Source organism: Manis pentadactyla, chromosome 10 (genome assembly GCF_030020395.1).
Source record: "Manis pentadactyla isolate mManPen7 chromosome 10, mManPen7.hap1, whole genome shotgun sequence".
Taxonomy (NCBI): Eukaryota; Metazoa; Chordata; class Mammalia; order Pholidota; family Manidae; genus Manis; species Manis pentadactyla.
The window spans coordinates 102,702,570-102,721,722 of record NC_080028.1 but is presented as its reverse complement, the minus strand read 5'-3'; the positions used below and the strand labels follow the sequence as shown (position 1 = coordinate 102,721,722).

General features: G+C 51.3%; 1 protein-coding gene across 5 annotated transcripts in view; it reads right to left on the bottom strand.

Annotated features, from left to right (window-relative positions):
* CARD11 (caspase recruitment domain family member 11) overlaps positions 1-19,153 on the bottom strand; it is a 100,945-nt gene that overhangs the window by 45,046 nt on the left and 36,746 nt on the right. Inside the window, exon 1 of one of the 5 annotated variants that reach the window (XM_036933040.2) lies at positions 8,212-8,341. The exons of the other annotated variants lie outside the window; for them this stretch is intronic. The gene's annotated coding sequence lies outside the window, so the exon portion shown is untranslated. Of the gene's footprint in view, positions 1-8,211; positions 8,342-19,153 lie in introns of those variants that run through there. 5 annotated transcript variants of the gene reach the window in all.

Sequence of the window (19,153 nt, the reverse complement as noted above, 5' to 3'; positions counted from 1 at the left end):
TCCTGGCTCGCAGTGCAGAGGCAGGACAACTTACCTCACTGCCACTAGGGTCCTGCTCCAAATCCTGACCATGCCCCTCACTTTTCAGCCAATCTCTGATCATTTTTCCAGCCTCCACCATGTCCACCAGAATACTTCTCTTATTTTGCCTTCATTATTCCAGTGCCAGCATGGCCCCCTGGCTCATGTTACAGCGAAGCTTTTCAGCCATCAGCCCAGGGCACTGCCCATCTCCTCGGCCCCGAGGCTACCTGTAATATCTATACCTGGAACCTCTCAAGATACACCGACTTTCAACGAGCCAAATGACTTCTGTGGAGTAAGAATGTCTCAACTTATCTTTTAGGAAAGGAGGTAGCACCTGTAAAGGTCAGGGTTCACATCACTCCCTTCTACACATCCCAAGTTCTCTGCAGTGGCTTCTGCCTTGTGCCGAGACAAAGCGCTCTGGGAAGGGCACACACCTCTTGCATTACCAAAGGGTATTGGCTTTTCCTCTCCAGCTCTCATTTTTCTACTGCACAGCAGCTTTAGAAAAAAGGACAATTAGGAACGACAGATTTAAATTGTTCTGAAATGCGTATCAATTTATCACACTGGCTCTTTATGAGCATTTGCTCCATCTGGGTTCTGGAGCTGAGCACACAGCCGATTGACAGCTCGATGGTCTCCAGGAACCACAGCCGGAACACTCTGCCCGACCCCTATAGCGGAGCGGGGTCACCCCCTCCCTCCTGTGAAGCGCAGCCTTGCCACAGGGCTCCCACAGTGGAATGCTGCGCTCTCCCGAGGCTGCCTCGGAAGCCTAGTCAGCAAATCCCCCTTTGCCATGCACACTGTTAAGTCATGAGACCACTGGCAGAGTCCAGTTCAGGAGCCCTCTGTGCTCTTGCTTCTTCCGAGGGCCTCATGAGATTCTTTTTCACTGGCATACTCTTCAATGTCTTGGTTACTCTTTTATCATTTGGGCTGGGGGAAACCTGGAGAGTCACGGCCCCTCTTTGAATTCCTCACGTCAGTCTGGAGACTCGGTTTGCAGCTGCGTGATGTAGCACATGTGGGTTTTCAATAAATGCTTGCTGCATCGAATGCTCTAATGACCTAAGGTTTTATGATAAAACCTTCCACTGTCACAGGATGGTACCAATAGCCAGTCACCCAAGCACTTCCTGAGAGCAAGTGAGATGGTCAGCTGGTGGCCACTCTGGGAGTCTTGTCCCACCTCCCCAAGTGCAGTGCCTGCTCCCCGCCTCAGGACGCCAGTGTGCTGCGCATGGACCAGCATTCTTGTGCTTTCCACTCTAGCCATCACTCATTTCTGTGCCTGCTGCAAGTCTCCTGGGAGGAGGACTTGTGTCCCAGTCACCTGTGAACCTCTGGCACACTGGGGTACATGGTGAGCTGCCGCACCTCTGCCGAGTAAGTGAACACATGTCTCTTTCCATGTCCAGCCTGGAGACCTCGGGCTTCTGCTGCACAAAAGCACCCCCAAAGTGGAACCCAGAGTGTGCATTTTGGTACCTAAATTATAGGGAAATGCAATTCTAGGAGAGGTGGGAGGAGGCCGTGAGTTACTTTTGATTTGGGGAGCTGGGGAGACAGTTTGGAAGGGATGAAATTGGACATGGGAAAGGCAGAGCCCTCAACTGGAGCCTTAACAAGCAGAGCCCTGCTCTGGGGAGCCTTGGGGCTGATGTGTGAGTGTGCGGGGGAAGCCAGTGACCCCAAGAATCTTCCAAGTGAAAATGTTGGGCCCATGCATTTTTCATAGAAGAGGTCACCAGTGCCATCCAAGGAGAGCCCTATTCAGAAAGCAGCCAAGGACGAGACCGGAGGGTTCTGTGGGAGCCACACTCAGACCTTAAATCTCCCCTTCATCTTCTCATCTGGCTTGGCTGGCACTGGAACCCAGGGCATGTGGCAAGGGACGTCTGTGGGGGTGTCTGCAAGGGCTGGTCATAAGGACGCTTCTGAGGAGCCTTGAGGCAGGGAGCAGGGGCCCTACTCAGTCACTCGCTCAATCATTCATTCATGCACTTGGTCATTCACTCACTCACTTATTCACTCATTCACTCTCTTTCATTTGGGTGTTCATTCACTCCCTCATTCATCCACTCCTCACTCATTTACTCCCTGACTCATGCACTTGCTCATTTGTGTAAACAAACATTACCCGCTGTGGAAGACAGAAAAGTAAGAGAAAGGAGGAAAGGGACTTGTAAGAAGGTTCAGGAGAATAAAAAGAAGGGTCGGGGATGCTTAGACACATGACAAATTCAGGGATGCTCAGAGCAGAGTGCAGGTGGTGGGGACAGGGGGCCTGGCAGGGGCGGTGTAAGAAGAGGTAACAGATGGGAGCAGTGGGGGGAGAGGGCCGGGATGACAGGCGGCTGGTCCATGTTTTAAAGGTGAGCATCACGTGAGGCAGAGGCACAGCGATTCTCCAGGGGAATGCAGCGTGGTCGCTCGGTGAGAACCTGTGCAGGTGAAGTTCCCTCTGGGGCTCAGCTGCCTAGAGGGCGCTCCACAGGGAACAGCATGTGCAGCAAGCACTGGTCTCTCCCACTACGCATCAATGAGACACCCCGAAAATACACAGAATCAGTGTTGTGATCAGCTTAAAATGCACTTCTGGTTGTGGAGCCGCCTGTTTTAGAAACATCATGGGACAGGTAAATGAAGTAACACTTCCAAACACCTTTGACAATAACTCGGGGTTTGACAATAGCTGCCAACGATTCCAAGCAACTAGGTTAGTACCTACAAGACGGGGTTCCAGGGTTTCCGCTAGGGCACAGGACGCTGGGGGTGGGGTGTCGCTGCCTCCAGCTTTCTTTCCAGCTTCCCCCACCGCCCGTCCAAGCACAGTGACTCCTGAGACCAGGGTGGTCGCCTCCGGCAGCGGAAAGCTCCGAGGAGGCAGGAGGCTCTAGCTTTCCTGGGGCTGCACAGGGCTCCCTGCGCCTCCTTCTCGAAAGGCCTTCAGGTCTGGTGGGAACTCTGGGGAGGAAGCAGAGACCCGGCTTTCATGTAGACCTCAGACTTCCTTATTTTAATCGGAGGTGTTCAAGGCCTGGGGCCAGGCCAGTACTTCCTCAGACATCAGAAGGGGGACGGACCTCCTGGCACGAGGAAGGAGGAGGGAGGGGCCTGGGGCCTCTGGTGTGGCCATGTCTGAAGGCCCCTTCGGTGGAAGACTTGGATAGCTAGGTATGCGGGGTTCCACATGCACAGCACCCCACACACAAGGAGGATGCAGCTCCTGCCCTCGAGAGGTTCAAATATGCTGTGCCTGGGGGTGTGAAGTGACAACATTCCCACCAAAAAAGATGGGCCATGGGGGAAGGATAACCAGAATCCAACTCTACTCAAAGGAAAAAGAAAGTCACACCCAAAGATGGCCGCAGAAATCCAGAGCTGACACCTTCCATCTGTTTATGGTGGAGAGGATAGGCCCCTGATGTGCGAGTCCTGGGTTTGAATCCAGACCTTCCACTTGCTGCTCTGTGGCCTTGGGTGTGTTGCTTAACCTCTCTGGGCCCCCATTCACTGGTCTGTAAAACTGGGCACACAGCACTTCCACCTTAAGGTTGCTGCATGTACATGGTAGGCACTTACTCACTATCGCTTAGTGTGGCCCCTCAGAAGCAGGGGCAAACTCTGCCTAGAGCCTTGTATAATTAACAGAATGTAGATATTTGTCTTCAGTCTCTACTGGATTTCTGGCCTGCAACTCACCCAGCTGGTGCCATTAGCATCTCTCTATGTTTGCCACATTGTCCACAACCCTTTGGGCAATGGCCCATCTCATATTTCCCTGTACGCCTGAGGCCCTGCAAATATTCTACACAAGTAGGCATTTAATATTTATAAAGTGATTGATTTCCAGTGGGTAATCACTGGCTCTTTTCCTTGTTCTAGTCCCCTCTCTTCAGCAGGTAAGACCTTTATCTCCGCATGCGGGGTGAGGTTTTCGCCATGACAGCCTGCTGACGCGATCATACGCCCTTCATCTGTACCCAGCCTGTTTTGCTGTGCCTGCAGTTCAGATCCCAGCACCAATCTATCTTGCACTCTCAATCACTCAGGGATTAGGAGTCTAGGACATGCATCCCTCCAATTTCTGACCTGCAGGGACAGACCCTTTTGTCACACACCATCTTATAAGCCATATGGGTGAAATGCAGGAAAGCCTGCTGGTCCTGCATCCTGTTGGGGGGCAGCTCCTCACAGGCTGGTGCTCCTGACATCGCATCAGTGTCACGGCAATAAGTGACTTGTGCCCTGTGCCCCTTCCTGGGGCCACTGCCACAATCTGCAGTAGGAAGGAGAGCTCACTCCAGTCTGTGGAATCCTAATGCTTTGGAAACGGATGAGCCAATTCCAGCCAGCATTGGGGCAAGCCTCACTGTGGAAGGGGATGGGAAGCTCAGGGTAACTTCACCAGCCGACCTTCAGACGGCACACTGCTGGTGAAGCAGGGCACCGGGCTTGTGCTGCGAGTGGCTGGCGCGTAGTGGGCACTCATTCAGCAGCAGAGATGGAGGACGAACCCACTGCAGATGGCGAGGGAGGGGGGCAGGCCATGGCTGAGAAGGGGCTGCTGCGGCACAGAAGGGTTGGGAAAGCCCTCCACCGACTCTGTGGTCCTGCTCAGGTTGTGTGTGACCTAATCCAGGGTCACTCTGCCTAGGCTGTGCTTCCCGGGAGGAGGGAACGCTCAAGATGCTGGTGTTGGTAAACTGCAGGACACAACAGTGACTTTCAGTTTTGAACTGGGCAGAGAAATAGGAGCAGCGTCCTGCTAGTCAGCCCCGTTGCTCACTCAGAAGACGACGCAGGGGCAAGTGCGGCACAGCGACAGCAACCGGCTCCCAGTCCTCTGGGACTGATGGCCCAGTTTGTGGGGTTCCAGACACCCTATTTGTTCCATCTGCCCTCCTGTGTGCCTAGTCATCACACCAGGTAGTGGAGATGTTTTTGGAAGAAAGCATGATGCCTACTTCTGGTGCACTTATTGCCACTATTGTTATAACGGGTGTTTCCCACACAAGATGAGGCAGACACAGGAGTGAAATTCAAACCAGTTGGACTTTCTGTCCTGCAGCGCTTGCCAAATGGACACCAGGGTGCAGGTCAGTTAAAATGCAGTAATTGAGCATCTGCTATGTTGACAGCAAAATAGGTGTACGTCCAATTAAACATCAGGCTTCTGAGAGAGAGACAGAGAGGAGGAAGTGAGACTCACAGAGGGTCTCCTTCCCCAGGACTGAGAAAGCAGCAGCTTTCTCCTGGAATGGACCCTCCTATCCTGCCGCCCGTGCAGCCCCACATTTCAACTAGCTCTATGTTATTCTGATCCCCTATTACTCAGGTAATCAAGGGCTGGCTTGATTAATTGTACTGTTCTCAGGAGCACAGCCAAATGGCAGTGCAGGAGGGCTGGCCATAGATGCCTGACTCTCCCACATGGGGGCCTTCCGGGGCTCAGTCCCCCACACAACGGAGCTGCCCTGGGGCCCAGCAGGGTGCAGGAAGGGCTCTGAGAGGTGCCCGTGTTGGCTGCATCCCAGCACTGAGCAAGCTTTGGCTTGTCCACCTCTCCCTGCTCCGGGTTCCTTCCCAGTCCTGGCAGCCCTGCACCCACAAAGCCAGCGAACCCTGGAATACAGACGTCTCACCCTTAGGATGGCAGCCAGAGCCGGGGCAGGGTACTGACCCTGCTGCAGCACGATGAGCCTCAAAAACATCACACGGAGTGAAAAGAGCCAGGCAGACCACATGTTGCGTGATTCCACTGACATGCAATGTTCAGAGCATGCAAGCCAGGGACAGAAGGGAGGCTGGTGGTCGCCAGGAGGGAGTGACTGGTACGGGGTTTTCCTCTGGGGGATGGAAATGCTTTTGAACCATATCCCAGTGCTTGTTGCCACACACTGCGAATGTGCTAAATATTGTTCTGAATAGTTTTAAAATGGTGAACTTGGTGTCATGTGAATTTCACCCCAATCAATCAAACCAAACCAATGAAAACAGCTACAATTTCTTGTGCACATATGAGATGCTAGATCCCAAACCAAAACTAACCGTAATCCTTAGATGGCCCCTATGGGGAGAGGTGTCTAGCCTGGAGCCCCACCAGGCCAAGAGTGAGCTTGGTGCACCCACTCAGCAGCTCTCCAACCGGGGCCCTGGATGATGTGGGAGTCTGGGGAGTGGCCTCTGTGAGCTGCTGTGTCACGGAAAAGGCTAGAGGGAAGCCGAGGCTGCAAAAGGAGGTGTGGTGAGGGCCTGAGGAGGGGATGGGAGCAGAGAAAAGGGAAGAGGAACTCGGGGTTTTATTTAGTGTGCACAGGTGCGCAGCCGAGAAGAGGAAAGAGAAGTGAAGCGAGGCCCAGTCCAGGCAGGCCCACAGCGGGGGCGGGCAGCCTGGGCACAGCAGCAGAGGACAGCGGGGTCTGGCCAGAGTGGGCAGTGCCTAGGCAGCCTTCCCACTCCCCACCGGGACCTGAGCCACTGGCCTACCAGCTTGAGTGATTTCCCACAGGCCGGCTCACCTGTTTGAGAGACACGTGGGAACTTGAAACTTAAAAACACCGAGACTCATATTTTCCATGCATCTGTGCAGGGTAAGGGAGTCAAGAGGGCAATGTCGCAAAACATCTCAAAATACACCAATTTTCCTTCTAAGGAGAGAGTCCTGTAGCACACCTCTCTTTTAATGATCAATTGTGAAAAAGTGTCTTAAATGAATCTGTTGGGGTTGGAGGCTGGTGGGTGTTTCTTTTCACTTTCTCTACTACAGGCACCAGCAAATACCAGCCGTGTTTTTCCGATGTTTTAGGTTTCCTACACATTTGTGATGGAAATACTTTACCTAGTCTCTGAAAGTAAGTGACCGGAATTTGGGAACCTTTGTGCTCAGAGATCATCTCTAGCTTCTTGCCATGGAGGCGAAAAGCTTATAAACCACAGGCAGACTGGAAAGCCTTTCCTTCTTGTGCACGCCAAACGATCCAATCACCAGTAATTAAGATGCCCTCAGAACTGCGCCCAGACACGGTGGACTGGGACAGACTTGGGGTGCACAGACAAGCCTCGTTAGCAGTGGGGTGGGGGTAACCAGCTGCTTTTCTGTTCATTTCCCTCTTCTTGCCTGTGTGCCGGCCAGGAGCTCTGCATTTATCTATTTTGAAAGCCCGCTTGAAGGCTGGCCACCCTGTCACTCAGGCGTGTGGCAGGCCAGGCTGGGGCTTCATCTGGCAGGCAGCGAAATTTCTGCATCGAGGGATGTCATCTGCTGTGTGACTTTGGGATACTATGAACTCATCATTCTTCCTCATTTTAAGAGATGCCTCTGAGATCACAGACTTAAAACTAGGGATGTCAGTTTGTCCCCTCCCCCCAAAGTAGACTAAGTCTCCAATAAGCATAAGACCCCCTGGGAGGCTGCAAATGTTTCTTTACCCCACAGGACTTAATGGATTCCTGAAGCCCTCCAAGGACTGCTCTGGGGCCCAGTTGGCAGGCTGTTCCCTTTCTTCCAAAATCCAGAATCAGGGCCTCCTGCCTGGTTCAGTTCTCCAGTGCCTCTTTCCCACTCCATTTTCCTTGTGGGCCTTGCTTAGCTGTGGGATAATGTTTAGCACAGGCTCATTTCTTAAGAAACGCATACAGAACCTTAATAAACCTTGGAGGAAGCTGCAGCAAGGTGCTCTGCAGGGGACGGAGAGTGGGATCCCCGATGGGGCAGACTGGGGGGCTGTGAGCTCTGGCTTCTGGAAGCAGGCTCTGTGCACACTTCCTCTCCACCCAGCTGGGCCCTGGGCATCTCGCTCCCTCATCAAAAACACGTTCTGAGTACTCTGCCCTTTGCACTGTCATCCATCAGAATGAAGTTTAGAAAAACCAGCACGTACAAATGAGAGCGTTCTGGTCCGCAGTGATCGGCAGGGGTTTATGGACAGCCTTCTCTGGGCTCAGGTCCACCCTCGTGCCATCAAAGCCATGACACAAAACTTCCCCGGTGCCAGCTGTTAAGAGCCCCCCGTGTTAAGAAATTAAGAAATGAAAAGCAACACGCGCGAAACCATTAGAGCACACGGTGGACAACAGCAAGCTGCAGGGGACTCTGACAAGGATGTGGCTTCCCTGCATGGGCCCACATGTGCCTCAGGGTGAGGGGACCGGCCAGCTGGAAAATGTACTCACGTTTCTGCAAACTAGCTCTGTGCTGGGTCTGGCTAGGGGTCTCTCTGGGGTCCTCTCAAATTCCCTCTCCTCCAGCGCAAGTTGCCTGCCAGGCCCCCAGAAATGATGCTGCAGGGAGCTGTGGCCTCCCCCGGAAGCCCACACGACACCCCCTCAGTGGCCTCTATTTTTAGCAGGGGCAGAGGTGGGGGCTGGGATTGGCTGCTACACTTCCCTTTTTATTTTTGTTCTGAGCAGAGTCTGTGGGTGACTCTCTGCAGAGTGCGGAGGCCGAGAGAAGAGAAGGGACGGCTCTCTCTGAGAGGCAGGTGCTGCAGAGAACCGGGGCCGTGTCTGCCATGGGGGAGTGGTGAGGCTTGGGGCTGCCCAGCGGGCAGGAGCCTGGCCTCACTGCAGCACTGTCCTTCCTGCTGGTCCCTGCTGCTGCATCAGACCTGGGACAGTCCCAATCTGAACTGCACCCAGGAGGAAGCCTGGTCAGTGGGACATGTGGGGCCTAGAACATTCCACAGAAGATGCTTCTGCAAGTCACACACCAGCTGGCCGGAGACAAATGCACAATCATACTGTTCTCCTCTCGACATCTTAGACTCCCTGTCAGCTGCCACCACTTGGTACCCACCTTGGACCCCTGACCCAGCTCCTCTCTGACAACCTGTCTTCTGCCTGCTTCTCCAGTGTGGCCTTACTCTGCAGGCTGCCCACAGATCACCCCTTTCTGGGAGGCAGATGACCAGTACAACTCCCAGAGGAAGTTGTCTTCATAGGGAAGGGGTGGGGCAGGGAGAGTGGCGGCTGGATGGATCCAGGTGATGTGGGCACAGGAGACCCGTAAAGGCTAGCTCCACCCCTTCCTAGAAGCCTGTGAGGTCACCTCCACATCACATGGCTGCCCCAAGATTCTCCACTCCACTCCCCAGCCCCATACAGCAGAGCCGAAATCTACTGCTTCAGCTGAATTCCTACTTCCCAGCCTGTATCAATGGCAAGGGAACTTCCTACTCCCCCTTCCTTTTCTAAGACACTGCAGTACAACGGGTCAGCTGCATGCAGAGCAGTGAGTTTTGAAAAGAAAACATCCCTTAACCAATCAAGAAATGGAGCACAGGAGCATAGCCCCAACCATCCTCCTGCCCCACGGTAGTTTCCCCTTGGACCCTAGAGGAATGGGATGGCACAGGAAGGGGTGTTGTTTTGCTTGCCGGCATGTCCATTTGTGGTCCAGCCGCGTCCTGTTTTGTTCCCAAGGGTAATTCCATCAAAGTGCGTTCCGCGGTTTATCTGTTTGCCTGTTGACGAACATTTGGATTGTTTTCTTGGGAAAATCTTCGTGTGGATGTATATTGTCATTTCTTTGAAGTAAATATCTGGGGAGGCTCCCAGTTATGTGGTGCATGCACGCTTCACTCCGTAAGAGGCAGCCACATCGTTTTCCAAGGCAGCCACATCACGCCGCCCTCCTGCCAGGAGGGAATGAGAGCTCAGTTCCTCTGTGTCCCTGCCAATGTTTGGGGTGTCAAGGTGTCGTTTTAGGCCTTTTACTTGCTGAGTAGTGACCACGTCCCTTTGCTCGGCACCTCCACTCTCCCTGCCTCACATCTGCCCCCTGCCTTTCCCACCACCTGGACCTCCATCTGTTTATGCCCTTCCACATGGACTGAACAGCATCCCCACAAAATCCATGTCCATCCAGAACCTCACAATATGACCTTATTGGCAAACAGGGTCTTTGTAGATGTACCTAAGTTAGGATGAGGCCTTCCATGACAGACACAGGAAGGACGGCCATGTGGGGACAGAAGCTGAGCAGGAGGACGTGGCCACAAGCCGGGGACACTCATAGCCACCAGGAATGGGAAGAGGCAGGAAGCATCCTCCCCAGTGCCTCTGGAGGAGGAACAGCCCAGCCTTCATTTTACCTTGATTTTGGACTGAGAGGAAACTCCTTCGGAGACCCAGCCCAAACATCCCCAACCACATCTCCTGGTCAAACTCCTGTCCGGCCCCAGGGCCCTCCCTGCTCAGCGCCTCCTCCCACTGGACCCTTTCCCTGACTGCCCTCTCTCCTCCTGGAGCGCCTGCAGACAGGACCCAGGCAGGTGAAGTGCAGGGAGCTGCAGCCAGGCTGCCACTGACTAGTTGGATGATCCTGGGCAAGACAGGAGGCTGCTTCAGTGAAGGGCTGGCAGGGAGCAGACGTGGTAAAGCTGGGCCTGGCAGAGTATAAGGAAGGGGCAATCTGCAACGGTGTGGCAGGGGGCAGCAGGGAGCGGAGGACCCTGGGCAACTCGGCCTGGACGGAAGGGCCCCGTCATCCGGGAAGGCTTCCTGACAGGACAGCCACCCCAGGGAACAAAACGCCCAGCCTCTGTCCTTTGTGTTCCCATCAGCCCAACACAAGCAGAAGCCAGGGTCAGGGAGCCTGTGGGTGGGGCTCATGCAGGTCAGCACAGAGGTAGGGGTGGGTCTAGGGGCAGAGGGGTATCTTCCAGCACATTCTCTGAGTCCTTGGTTTCTTTTGTATGTGGCGTATGCTCAGGCCAGGGTCCTCCTGTCAGGGTGGCCCCGCCCTGCTCCCTAACTGCAGGCTTGAACTCAAGTGCTAGGAAGGAGATGAGCTCCCCTCTGGCCAGAGAGGAGCTTCAGGGAGCCTCTCGGGACATCCTCGTTCTGGCCTCTATTCCGAGAGCCGACCGCTTCCAGAATGCGGTGAAGGGAAGCCCGGCCTAGCCACATCGCCTCTTCTCACAGCCTCCTGTGCGGCAGCTGCCACCAGGGAGCCGCAGCTCGGGGAGGTCGCGGACGTGCCCCAGGCAGCAGGTATCTTAGTCCTCTCGGCTGGCTCCCAGGACGCCTTGGCTGGGCGGCTCAGCAGCAGGCCTTCCTTTCCCATGGTCCTGGGGCCTGGCAGTTCAAGATGGAGGCGCTGGCAGATTGCGGGTCTGGTGGGACCGCTTCCCGGCTCATCGGCGGCACCTCCCGCTGTGTCCGCACTGGGCCTTTCCTTGGTGCGTGGGAAGACACCCTCTGCCCCTCAGACACCCTCCCAGAGAGCGCCTTGGCACCCCTTCCTCCTCTCATAAGACCACCAATCCCATCATGAGGGCCTCACCTCCAAATGCCATCCTACTGGGGCTTTGACCCATGAGTTCTGGGGTCACTCACAGTCACCCACAGCACATGGTAAGGGGCAGGAAGTGTTTTCAGCTGGCTCTGTATGGGACAGAAGGAGTACTCACTGTGTCTCCCATGGGGTGGCCTCCCCTCGGGTGACCTGCTCCTCTGTGGACCTCACGGGGATATTGTCCACTGAGCAACGGCTCCCGAGCAAGTCAGCAGAAGGGGAGTACAGCACACAGGTTCAGCCTTACGTGGTCAGAGCCCAGGTAATGGGATTTCAGGGCTGGGAGGGGTCTCTGGTGCCATTGCAACCACCCACCCCATCATTTCACAGTGGAGGCACGTACCAAGTGGGGAAAAGGGCGACCGGCTGAATTAGAACTATGCACGAATGGCTCGGTGCTGACTATGTGCAGGATCAACTGGGCCCTTAGCACGGTTCCCTCATGCTGCACCCCCTACAGCTGCCCTGCAGAATGGGTCTCTTTGTCTCTGATGGCAGAAGGGGGTGTGGAGGCGGAGGTGTGCCACGCCAAGGTCCAGCCCCACAGTGAGAGGAGGCAGGCACAGGGCCTGTCCTGGTCTTGCATCTGTACACCGATCTTTCTGTTGCTCCCACCTGCCTTTTCCTCCCGCAGAGAATGCCGATCTTTCCGAGTTCACATAGGAAAACTAGCCATTATGACACCAGGAAGCTTAACCCCGCTGGAAACAGGCTGAGGGAAACTGCCCAGGCCTGGGGGAGGTCGCAGGGGAATGGACATCCAACCGTGTTCCAGGGTGGGGCAGACACCCTCCCAGTGCCCACCAATGCTGGGATTCTAAAACACTCTCCATTGCAGAGACAGAAACAGAGATGGTAGACTTCTTTCCATGACGCAGTGAGGGCATTCCCACAGGGCTCGCGAGGGCGCCACACCAGGCTGCCGGCCTCAACAGGCAGAAGGACCTGAATTCTCCTGGGCAGCCCCCGAGAAGAGGCTACCTGAGGCCATGTGGGACAGGGCGTTCTAAGCCACTGGGGAAGGTGCAGGAGTCATATGTGAAAGCATGCAGCATCTGACAGCTTCCTGCTCACACACCCAGCGGGGCTCTAGTCTGACCTCGTGGGTGAAGAATGAGAAGAAATAAGAACACAAAATCGCTGGCTTTGCAATAAAAACAGCCCAGTGGGAGCTCAGGGACTTCAGAGATGCTACACTCCTGGCTTGGACTAGTTGCTTTGGTGTCCGAGCCGCACCCTGGAGCCCTAAAGTCCAGCCCTAGAGGAGCACCTTCTCCAGACACTGCTCCCACAGTGGACCCAGGTCTGTCCCACTGAGACCCAGAAGCCTGTTCAGGCCCAGGCCTGCCCAAGGACTCAGAATTCAACCTCTTGCCCAGCGTTATTTGCTTTACTCAGCTGCGCTTTAAAACTGTAGTTCTAAACAGTACAGGCCCTTGACTGCTGACTCAGCTGCCAGAGCCAAAACTCATAAAATCCTATTTCAAAAAGGTCCAATGATTTTATTTTCTGATCATAAATACAAAAGTTAATTAGCAGCTTGCTGCTAATGAAGTTGCCATGGAAGCCAGCCTGCAGATGCAGAGAGGGGAGATCGCCCTGCCCAGTTAACCCCTGCGGTCCCTGCCCTCGCTGGCTGCCCCCAAAACCTGGAGAGTGGAGGCAGCCTCGGACCTGGAAGGACAAGGGGGTCAGGGCACTCACTTGGGCAGAGAATCAGATATGGCTCAGATGTCCCCTCTTGGGCAGGTGGGGACACTGGCCTGGTTAGAGGCCTGGCTGTCTCTATGGCAGAAGGGAGAGGCTGGGGGGAAAAGCCACGAAGAGCTTAGAAACAGCCTAGTTACTCTGCTTGAAGCTGGACATCAGTGCAAGAACAAGTTGGTGGTATTTACATTTTATGAAATGTGTAAAACCCAACACCCTCCCTGTTCCTCCAACTACCCTAGCCTTGGTTTCTCTATAAAACAGAAATCTATAAATAATCCAGTTTCTTTGTAAAATAGGATAAGCAATGCCCACAGCTAACAGAATTTTAGTGATGAGTAAATCATTTCTAAAGCATGTGCTTGGAATACAGTAGGTGCTCAATAAATGGGAGCTTTGATTATCATCCTTGTAAGAGTTCATCAGTCACATCCGAAGTCCGGAACTAAGACCTCAAACCCTATGGAGAAGAAATGGACTATTCCAAGTGTAACTCAAGTGAAGTTAAAACATGATTTAACAATGTCCTAAACATGCTGAGGAAAAACCCAACCCATGTGGCTGGTGCTGGAATCATGCCAACAACCAACCAAAGTGTGTTCGCATCAGTGTCTGAAGTCAAAGCATGTGTGGATGGGGTGAGCATGCATCCTTTATGTGTGCAGAGTTCATGGCTGTGCACACACGCTGTGTGTAGGCACAGGAGCAGTGTATGGGCTCCCCCAACATGAGTATCTTTGGACATGAGCCAGGTTTCCCCCTGGTGGAATCTGCAGCATAGAACTTTAGACTCAGTGTCTGTCAAGGCACACAAGACGCTTTCTGCAAAAGTTTATGCAGAAGGTAATAGAGTTTTTGAGGATTGTTTCCTTTCTCTTTTTCTAAAAAATGGAAGCATATTGCCATTCTGCTGGCCTTTGGGCTCCTGAGCAAGTAGGAAAAGCACACATTCCAGCTCCTGGTGGCTCTCCTAGGGGCTTGGCTGAGATTTCTGGGAGCCTGAACCGCCTCAGGTGTAACTGTCAGCCCCAAAGGGTGCAGCCAGCTTTTAGGATTAAATGGTATGGGTTAACTGTGCTGTGGAAATCAAACCCTTTCCTCCCCATTTACTGGCTTCAGTGCCATAGTCTCCCCTGTGCCATAACATCAGCTGATTCCCCATGTGAGAAGTTTCCCTGGCTCACTGGCTCAGACTCCTCACCCATTAGAGTGTTGGTGGTGGGCCCATCGCACTTCAGGCCTTCTGAACTAGAGCTCTTTCTGACAAGCCTCCAGGTGGTTCCCATGCTCACGGAGAAGCACCCCTGCACCTCAGTCCTTGGTGCCTGCAGAGACAGGTTACTGATTCACCTGTTCCCTCCTCTTCTACACCTCCCCGGGCTTGGCTTTGACATGTGCTAGTCTCTCCTGGATCTCACCTGGCTGGCCCTTGACGGAGTTCCTAACTTCCCATTTTGGCTCCATACACTCAAGATTCTTCTGGGTAACTGAGCCCCAAGTGGGCCAAGGTACTCATACTCCACCCTGGGATGGCCCTCATTTTGTTTTGGTCTTGCTAGGGGCCCCAGATGCTCACACATGCTTCAACACCTTGGTGGTCCATTCACTTCAACCCTCACTGACGAACCCACCCGCAAACAACTTCCAGGGCTTGGGGATCTGGGGCTCTGCTGCCCATCGCCTACCTCCACTTCAAACAGTCATCTTCCAATCTCTTAAATGGGTTATGGATGAATGCTGTTTATTTTTAGCTAGTCCTTCTGTAAAGCAAAGGAAGGATTCTTATTTTGCTAAGTAAGGATGAAGGCCACAAATTACTTCTTATAAAATTCCAGTATTTCATACAATGAGGCTTTTGGGTGTACTTGAAGTCTTATTTGGGGACAGTCTTATTATACTAATTGTAATAAATCTTAAGTCATTGAAGATCTTTTATAATAACTTTTTATCTGGCTTGGTAAAATCAGATCAGTCATGAGGTGGTGAAAAGTAACACATTATGAGTACCAGTGAAAATATTAAATTATTATAAAATGGGATAAGCTATTTGAAACAACTGTTTGTAGTCACTGGACAACAGGTGGCTTCTGAGGGAAGGTAAATTCATGAGGTCAGCCTCACATCACTCTGGCTTTTTGCCCAGATGCATCACACATACCGTGGGGCACAGAGGTGCATGGCAGCCTCATCAAACTAAGGAGACAGAATTCAGAGTTCAGGGCTGCTAAGGTCTGCAATACGGGAGATACACAGAGAAAGACAGTTTGGCTAAACACTCAACTACATACACACAGGCAAGATTTCCACAAGCTCAACAGGGAACAACCACCAAAGGGCTGTAAACTGAGAGGTTTCAGATGACACCAGGACCAAGAGATATTGGAGGTCCAAGTAGCCAGACTGGAGAGGCTGCAGTGAGGTCCCTTCAAAGGCCTAGGAAGTCCATGTCTTATACAGGGATGCTCTGACTCTAGAACAAGGACTCCCCTAGATGCACAAAGCTTAAAAATAAATTTCAAAAGGATCAAGCCTATTCATACATAAGTTAACTATTTGCCAGATCAAAACCTATCACAATTTACAGACAACAAAATCCAGAAACGTGGCATCCACAACAACCAGAATTCAAGAAAAATTTTTTCTAGACATGTGCATAAGCTGACAGACTGGACTCATAACCAGTAGAAAAAGCAGTCAATAGAAACAGACCCAGAAATTACAAAAAGATTGGAATTTGGACACAAAGCCTTTAGAACACCTATGATAAATATGTCATAGATTTAAAGAAAACAGATATGAAACAAAATAACCAAATGGAAATTCTAGACCTAAAAGTTAGAATATATAAGTTACAAATTCAATAAACGGGCTTATTCAACCACTTGGACATCGCAGAAAAAGAATTCAGTGAACTTGAAAACAGGACAACAGAAATGATATAATTGGGGCACCAAGGGGGAAAGAGGCTGAAAATGATGACTGGAGAATCAGTGAGTTGTGGGATAACATCAAGCGATCTAACACTCATGTAACCAAAGGAGAGGAGAAATTCTGGAAGGAGAAAGATAAATTGTGGAAGAGAAATTACTTGAAGAATGTTTCTGAGTTAGATGAAAAATATCAACCCACAGATCCAAAAGAATTAATTAACTCCAAAAAAATAAATACAAAACTGGACAAAGACGTATCTCAAATTTCTGAAAATTGAATATAAAGCGGCTGTGCTGTTTGACAGGCCCACCAGCTGGGCAGGGTTCCGGCTGCCCCACACCCTCACCACGTTTGGTGCCAGCCAATTTTAATTTCAGCCTTTCTAGTGGATGTGCGGTGGGTTCTCATTGCTGTGTTAATTTGCATTTTCTGAGTGACTGATCACCAGGGGCTCTTTTTCATGTGCTTTTTGACCATTTGTATTTTTTCCCTTCTGACATGCTTGTCCAAGTCTTCTGCCCACTTTTTACAGACTTGTTTTTCTTTACTTCTCATTGAAGGAGTTGCTTATATGTTCTGGGTACCAGTCCTTTATCAGATCTGTATGTTGCAACTATTTCCTCTAAGTCTGGGGCTTACCTATAGATTTCCCTGCTAGTGTTTTCTAAGTTTTCAATTTTGATGAAGCCCAATTTATTGACTTTTTTTTTTAAAACAGCTTTGTGGTGAATGCTTCCTGGATCTTGTCTAGGAAATCTTCGCTCACCTCAAGGTTGTAAAGATATTACATTTTCTTCGAGAAACATTTAGTTTTGGATTTTATGTTTCAATCTAAGTGTTCAGTGTGAGGTAGGAGTTGAGGTTTTATTTTTTCTGTGTGGCCCTCCAGTTGTTCTAGCACCAATGCTGGAAAGATTTTCCCATAATCTTTGAATTTTTCTGGTGACTTTGTCAAGAAGTAATTGATTATATAGATGTAGATCTATTTTGGGACAATTTCATCCATTGATCTATTATCTTCACACAGAAATCACATCACACTGTTTTGATGATTGTGGGTTTACTTTAGGCCTTGAAGTCACTTTATGTATATATGTAATATTGTATATTATATATGTATACATACATATTATATAATTATATACATATATTACATATGTATAATATACAATGTATATATAATATATATAATACCTGTATGATAATTTATATTCTTTCAATTTTTTTCAAAATTGTCCCTGGCCTTTCTATATAAATATTAGAATTTGTTCATACTATACAAAAAAGCTTTTGGTATCAGAAATTCATTGAAGTTGTAGGTAAATATGGACCTAACTGACATCTTAACAATACTGAGGAGTCTTCCAATCTATGAACATGATAATCTCTCAATCTGATTTAAGGCTTCTTTGTTTGTGTAGCTGTGCAGCTGCTCTATGGTACCCAGCACATATAAGGGACAAGAAGTAAAGAGAAAAAGTCAGTAAAAAGTGGACAGAAGACTTGGACAAGCATGTAGGAAAGGAAGAAATACAAATGGCCAGTAAGCACATGAAAAAGAGCCCCTGGTGATCAGTCACTCAGAAAATGCAAATTAACACAGCAATGAGAACCCACCGCACATCCACTAGAAAGGCTGAAATTAAAATTGGCTGGCACCAAATGTGGTGAGAGCGTGGGGCAGCCGGAACCCTCCCCAGCTGGTGGGCCTGTCAAACAGCACAGCCGCTTTAGAAAACGCTTCGGCAGTTCTTGTAAGATGAAACATACACTTACCCTGTGACCCAGGGAAGACCTGGGATCCTATGACCCAGGACCCTTGGTATTTATTCAAGAAAAACGAAAACATGCCCCCATGAGGATGTGCATGCGAATATTTATGACAACTTTGCTCCTAATGGCCCCAAACAGGACACAACCCAAGTGTCTGAGGACAGGGGGATGGTTAAACAAACCATGGCACGGAAAGAAACCCAGTAGTGAAACATGCTGCATGGGCCAGTTGACGACGCACTGAGCCAAAGCAGCCAGACCCCTAAGGAAGAGCACCGACCCTCTGTTCTGGCCGCGTGAGGTTCTCAGGCGGAGCTGCCCCTCCCTGAGCCAGAGCCGGGCCGCTTCTGGTGTGAGGCTACGCACTGGCAGGGATGCGGCACCAGGGAACTGTCTGGGGTTTGGAAATGTTCTGTTTTGGTGGGCTATGGGTTGCCTTTTCCAGAAGGAATTAAAGGGCATACGATACATGTATGGTGGGCATATTTCAGTGTGTGCACCAGGCCTCGATTATAATATCTGAAATGAAAGCTCAGTGGGTGGGGAAGGTGTGCTCAATTGCTCAGGGAATGAGCTCCCCCCGCAAAAGCCCTTGGCACGGTTTAGGCGTGACGTCTCCCCCACCCCCACACCCCGCAGAGGGCATGGAAGGGGACTTGAAGATTGAGCACTGCCAAGGTAGACAAAGTCTGTGCTCATTCCTGGGGCTGCAGGAATAACCTGCCCCAGGCTGGGTGGCTTCATGGTGGTAATTGCTCAGGCCCGTTTTGGGAGGCCAGGAGTCTGAAATTAATTGGCCGGCTACATTGGGTCCTTGTGGAGGCTGGGAAGGGGCATCTGTTCCAGGCCCCTCTCGCAGTTTCTGGTGGGTTCTGAAGCCCCTGGGCTTCCTCAGCTTGTAGATACATCGCTCCAGTCTTTGCCTCCATGGCCCCCTTCCCTGTGTCTCTCTATTCCCCTTTTTTTATAAGGACACCAGTCATTGGATTTGGGCCTTAACTAATTACAGCTACAAAGACTCTATTTCTAAATAAGGAACACTCTGAGGCTCCACGGGGACATGAATTCTGGAGGGCACTATTCAGCCTGCCCTCTCATCCCCCAAATTCACACCTGTCCTGCCTGTAAAACATACTTACCCTGTTCCAACATCCCCAAAGTCTTTACCTGTCCCCAGAAGGCCCCCGTTATGTGCTTGTTACCTGGGAAGAGAGGCTGCACCTGGCAACTTTCTTCCAGGTCTATCCCATTAGAAAGGTGTCATTTACCTTAAAAGGCACAGGGGTCCTGGTCCCAGGAGGGAAGAGACAGGTAAGGTAAGGTTCAATGCAGGTGAAGATGGGCAAAGCATCTTCAGGGAACAGCCTGGGGCCTGGGTCTCCAAGGGGCCTTGAACATATTTGGGAT